Source organism: Galeopterus variegatus, unplaced genomic scaffold (assembly GCF_000696425.1).
Source record: "Galeopterus variegatus unplaced genomic scaffold, G_variegatus-3.0.2 Scaffold4779, whole genome shotgun sequence".
NCBI classification, from domain to species: domain Eukaryota; kingdom Metazoa; phylum Chordata; class Mammalia; order Dermoptera; family Cynocephalidae; genus Galeopterus; species Galeopterus variegatus.
The window spans coordinates 34,400-41,008 of record NW_007730890.1 but is presented as its reverse complement, the minus strand read 5'-3'; positions in this window follow the sequence as shown (position 1 = coordinate 41,008).

The window sequence follows — 6,609 nt, the reverse complement described above, 5'->3', positions numbered from 1 at the left end:
CTTCTGTTTGGCTCTTTTACGAAACCTCAGGAGGTTCTGCCCATGGAAGAATGTTCATAGGGTATAAAGAGAAAAGGAGCTGTGCCTTGTAGATCTAATCATTTCCTCAAATCGAGTTCACTTCAGGAGACGATTCACTGGAGAAATTATTGGAAACATTGCAACAGGATTATTCGGAAATTGAAGGTGAAAACAGGAACTATTCGTGAGGTCAAATTCTCTTCTCATTTCCTTTACCTCTGAAATGAACTGGCTTCAATTTGTTTATTTCTGACGGGTTTAATACCCTGTCAGACAGAGCAGCTATTTCGTTAGAATGTTTTCTTTATTTTTTTCTATTTTATTTTAAAATTTATTGTTGCTGTAGATGGGAAGCCTCCCCACCCCCACCCCTACCCCACCCCCAACCTCACTGAAGCTTAATCCCCACTGTGACTGTTGAGGCTGGGAAATCCTATTATGGTAATTGAAAGGTGGGGCTTTGAAGAGGTGATTAGATTGTAGGACCAGGCCCTTGCCATAGTGATGGATTAAAAATGGTGGTCATGGGCATGGTTTAAAGGGCTTTAAAAGGAGAGTGAACGGGAAGGTTACTCTCTCTCTGCTACACTATTCACCATTTTCACAATGTGATACTGTGTCGTCACTGAAGTCACCACTAAAGAAAACCTTCACCAGCTGTGTTCCCTGGACTTTGGACTTCCTAGCCTCTGAAACTGTAAGCAATAAATTTTGTTTTCATACAAATCACCCAGTTCCGGGTATTTTGTTATAAGCAACAGTAACAGACTAATATAATTATTAATAGCAAGTCATAATTGTCTGTACTTATGGGGTACAATGTGACGTTTTGATATAGGTATATAATATGGCATGATTAAATCACACTATCCATCATCTTGCTTACCTATCTTTTTTTATAGTGAGACATTTCAAATTTACTCTTTTAATTATTTTGAAATATACATTATTATTGACTGTAGTCACCCTGCTGTGCAATAGATCTCAAAACCTACGCCTCTTGTCTGTTTGAAACTTTGTACCCTTTGATCGACAACTTTCCATTGACCCCCTCCAGACCTTCCCCAGCCTCTGGTAACCATCAGAATCTTTGTTTTTTAATCACCAAAGTACCTCTGGTAGGAAATGTTACTGACCATTTAAATCTTGCTCAGCTGTGAATGCTTATCCTGGATCTAGACTTGGCAGTGTGCATATTTAGTTTACAACCAAAGCAGCAAGTCCACTGTGCCTTTCATGTGGTTTCTGGATTTGGGGAGTGAACAATGCACTTCTCCCCCCAAAATACTCCCTTGTAAAATTTTTAAAAATCTTTTAGAGGTATGGTGGAAGTCTTTGATTTATTTGGATTGGATAAGAGACTGTGATGTTTTGCGACATTTGTTTATAATTGCACTGCAAATTTCTCTTCTCAGCTTTTCTTGTTGTACAGATTATTCTTGCTGAGAAATTTTCAGAGGCTGAATAAATCCTTTAGTATGGGCATTTGGAACCTCCTGCTCCTACCTATCCCTGTGAGTTCCTTGTCTCCTCTTCCTTCCAGAACCCCCTGCTACAGTCATGTGTTTTCTTATCCTTACCTTCGACCTTGATCTCTAGAGTCATATGGGAGGGGTCCAGAAATATTTGTTATTATACACATGTTGTCATATTCAGTAAGGTTGGAGATCACAAAAGCATTACTCTTTGCTTGTCATGTGGCCCTGCCTTCTTTTTGCTATTTTTAACCTTTTCTTCAACTGTGTTGATATTCCTGTAGTATTTGGGACCACAGCCATGGAGCCCACACTGGGAGGCTTCCAGCACACACACACTTACAGGGCCTTTTAAGTGACGGATGAGGGTAATCTGTCCCCAGCCTATACTTACTACATCTTCTGTAGCCTCCTGAAATTCTTACTGGAATCAGAACTCAGACCCCAAATGTTTAAGGCCTTGAAAAAGAATCCTTTGGAGCACATATCATGGATTTCTCACAGATGTGACACTTTGTACTGAAATCCTCGTGTAACACAACAGCACAGAGTCTTGGACAGGGTACAAGTGATACCTATCTTGTACTAAACTTGTTTCATGGAAAGAAGTTAATAGTAAGCTTCCACTGTGCATAGTTTTAATCACTGAATGTGATTCTGTAGTGCTTGCTCATTGATATACATAACATGGAACAAGCACCAGTCTTAACATATAAACTCTGATGGGTGGGCACTGGAGGTGCCCACATCTGTCCTATGTGTGCGTCCTGGAGATGCTCTCATTGATGGTAGCAAGCACTGGTTTTCTAGGTCCCACTGTCCCTTATAGAGTTGAATATGGTGCTCAGGTCCAGATGAATTCTGAGAGGTGCTCAAGAGAGCTATTCTGCCAGAGTTTGGCATGTTTGCCCAGAGTTCAGAGGCACCCTCAGAGGAGAGTGATGAGATGCCCGGTGTTGCATATGGAAAAGGAAGAATGGCTCTTGTCAAAGCAACATGGAATTTCAGAGCTGAAAGAGACCTTAGCTCTCTTACTATGATAAGGGAAACATGCTGAAAAGTGGTATTCTTAATGCTTCTGGCTCTACCTCAGGCTCTGCAGGACTTTTGAGTTCAGGAGTGAAGGACTAATATGCCAATGGTGTTTGATAATTCCGATATGTAGTTTTCAGCCCCTAGATAAAATTTTAAATTGCCTGGTCAGCAGGTTTCCTTAATAAGCAACTGGGAAAGTAACAGGTGGGAGTTTGGATGTAAGTGTGTGCATGCATGCATGTGTGTGTGTTAGAAAGATTTCTGGCCCATATTGGTTATAAAAATGCTATCTAAATTGTAAGTAATATTCTCTCTGCTCATCGAGAAGGTGCCTCTTGCTTAAGAAAGAAAGTTATCTTGCTTAAGAAAGAAAAGAATAAATTTTCAAAGTGCTATTGCAGAAGGGACTTGTTTGACTCTGACATGGCTTTGCAAAATTTTCCATTTTCTTCATCTTCATATGGTGTGACCTGTGCTGGCATTTGGATTCAAAAGCTGGGATTTTCGTCCAGGCTCTGCCACTCATGAGCTCTATGTCCTCAAGAAAGTCTCTTAACTCCTTCTGAGCCTCGCTTTTGTCAACTGGGGAAAGGAGATAATTCTTTCCCTACATCTTCCCTTTCATAGCATTTCACCTGGCTCCAAAGGGAGAATATACATGCAAGTGATCATCAGTGGTTTTGGTGGAGGTATGCAGTGAGGTTTCGGCTGTGACAGTGTGTTGGTATCAGAATTTAAAATCGTAGGGGAGGGAAAGGGATAGGAGTAAATTTGCATAAGAACTCTGGTGGCCCGCTTGAGAAGGAAGGGACCAAAATCTTGACCCCCTTTCCTTGTAATTTCAGGTTACTGAAACCTTCAGGGTAAGCTGGGTGATCTAGCATCATAAGAATATCAAAAGGTCTCTGTATTAAAGCACTCTTGGGGAGAGAAAGAGTTGTGCTGGGTGTGAGCAGTGGCACAGGATCTTGCTTTGTTCCAAAAGGCAAAAGATTCTGCCTTGAGCAAATGGCTTGAGTATGTGAATCTAAAGAGATGGCAGTTGGGAACCTAAGTCACTTTTGTCATGGGGCACCCTCACCTGAGATAACACTGAATAGGGAACCTTCCTTCTTTTTACCTGAAGATCCACATTTCTTAGTGTTTGCACTCTGTTTGGTAGGAGAATAGAGTCGTTCTCAACATTACCAGTTGCCCCTTTGTCCCTTGTCTGTCCTGAAATGAAAATCATAGATAATATATACATATATAACTTATAAAAATAAGCAAAACAATATCCTAAGCATAATATAAAGGAAAAATGAATGGCAAACAATTTGTAATAATGTAATATGGCCCAGCTACACCAGAAGATGAAATGAACTGGTCAGATACTGCCCAGGTAGAATTTCCGTGAATGTGGCAGCCCCATGTGCCAACTGATGCAGGTATAGTGGATAGGGGACTGTCATATCATGAGGTGACATGATTTTCTGAAATGGCGAGCACAGTTGGTGATATTCAAAGCAAAATACACAATAATCTTCCCTATACTGGACATAGGGGCTGCATTCCTGGAAAAATAAGTTATATTAAAAGTATGAAAAAATAGTTTGTGAATATATAAAACAAAATCAGGACCTTTGCTCAGATAATTATAAACAGAGTGAAACCCTTAATGCCTAGTGGACCATCCTTGGATACGTGAGTCACGTAGACCATTTTTCTTGATGTGTGGGATATGTCTGTCACCTGCTTTGCAAAATGTCTAGAATCCTGGACCCTGCCCACTAAAAGCCAGCAACACATCTCCATTCATTGTGACAACCAAAATGTGCCCTCATATTTCCAAGACACCCTCTGGGAGTGCTAACATTGTCATTGAGAAGTGCCAGGATAGTGGCCCAGTATTACCCAAACTGCTCTGGACATAGCTGAAGGTGACTGTACCTTCCAATGAAAGCAGGGATAGCCAATGAAGACCCTTTTTGGACTTCATGGGACACCATGTTTCTGGCCTAATTTTGTTGTCTAAAGCAGCTGTCTTCTGTTGAAGGATATATGGTCTTCTGGGACCATAGGGGCATATCTGGATTCTGGCTCCAGGGTCTAACTGGGAGAAAGCAGCACCAATAGACTCTCTGCTCACAAGGAAGTACCTGGGACTTCTTGGACCTATTGGGGTGGGCAGGCCATGGAGAGAATTTAAACTTTCTGCTCTTCTGGACAAATAGAGTTCCAATCATGTCAGTTTAACAGTATGTATTTGGGAATTGGACAGATCTAGGTTTGAATCCTGTTTCCATCATTTAGTAGCTGTGTGACCTTGGATGAGTTACTTAGTAGTCTGAGCCTGAACCCTAAAATAGGAATAAGCCTACCGTCTTAGTCTATTCCTACTGCTATAACAAAATACCTTGGATGAGTAATTTATAAACAACAGAAATTTATTGCTGACAGATCAAGGCTCCAGAAGATTTGGTGTCTGTTGAGGGCCCATTTCTCATAGATGGTGCCTTCTATATGTTTTCTTTTTTTTTTTTTTTTAAGATGACCGGTAAGGGGATCTTAACCCTTGACTTGGTGTTGTCAGCACCACGCTCAGCCAGTGAGCAACCGGCCATCCCTATGTGGGATCCAAACCCGGGGCCTTGGTGTTATCAGCACCGCACTCTCCCGAGTGAGCCACAGGCCTGCCCTGATTTCATATGGAAGAAGGGACAAATAAGCTCCCTCGAGCCTCTTTTAAAGGGCACTAATCCCATTCTGAGGGCTCCACCCTCATGAGTTAATCACTACCCAGATGTCCCACCTTCTAATACCATCACCTTGGTCATTAGGTTTTTCTTTTTTCTTTTTTTTTTTTTTACATAAGCCCTATTTCTGTATGTGATTAGGTTTCAACACATGAAGTTTGAGGGTATATGAATACTCAGACCACAGCACCTACCTTGAAGGTTGGTGGGGAGGAATAGTGAAATCTATAGTAAAGAGCTTTGCATGGTTCCAGGCATATGGTAAGCTCCATTTAACTGTTATTACCTATGGTAGCACAGTCATCTTTTGGGGCTTATTTTTGTGGGAGAAGTCTACATAGGACAACCCTGTGACAAAGGACAGCTCTGTTTCAGCAAAAAGGGATGGGGTTTTTAAGAAAGTAATTTGGGGGGGGGTGTATTAGTCTGTTTCTGTTGTGTATAACAAAATACACAGAACTGGGTAATTTATAAATAAAATAAAATTTATTGCTTACAGTTTCAGAGGCTAGGAAGTTCAAAGTCCAGGGAACACAGCTGGTGAAGGCTTTCTTTGGTGGTGACTTCAGTGATGGCAGGGTACCACATTGTGAAAATGGCAGAGCAGAGAGAGCAGAGAGACTAACCTCCTCATTCACTCTCTTTTTAAAAACCCTCCAAACCATGCCCATGACCACCATTTTTAATCCATGCACTATGGCATGGTCCTACAACCTAATAATCTCTTCAAGGTTCCACCTTTCAATTACCGTAATAGGATTTCCCACCCTCAACAGTTACAGTGGGTATTAAGCTTCTAATATATGAAATTTGTGGGATACAATTCAATCAATCCACAGCAGGGGTAAAACAAGCCAGCTCTGGAGTATATTGCATGGAATGTTTTAAATATGAAAGCAAACATCTTCTCTCTGACCCTTAATACATAGAGTATTTGCTCTTAATACTTCATACTTAATTCCAAGGGAACCTCTGGGTGATTAAGGCAGTGTGACAATCACACAATAATCTTTATACAATGGGAGGAATATACAAGGTCTGCCTTGGAATTACAGGTTCTCCATCTTATGATGACTTATCCTCAGGTAAGCAGAGTTAGAACCCATTCAGTAAGGTTGGCGATCACAAAAGCATTACTCTTTGCTTGCCATGTGACCCTGCCTTCCTTTTGCTATTTTTAACCTTTCTTCAACTGTGTTGACATTCCTGTAGTATTTGGGACCACAGTCTGTGTGGAAGGGATCTAGAATTCTTGTGATTCTTCCTAAAAAGAATTCCTACACTCTTTTCTTAAAACATGAATATTAATGTGTGCTCATGATGATGCAGAATAAGCAGCCAGG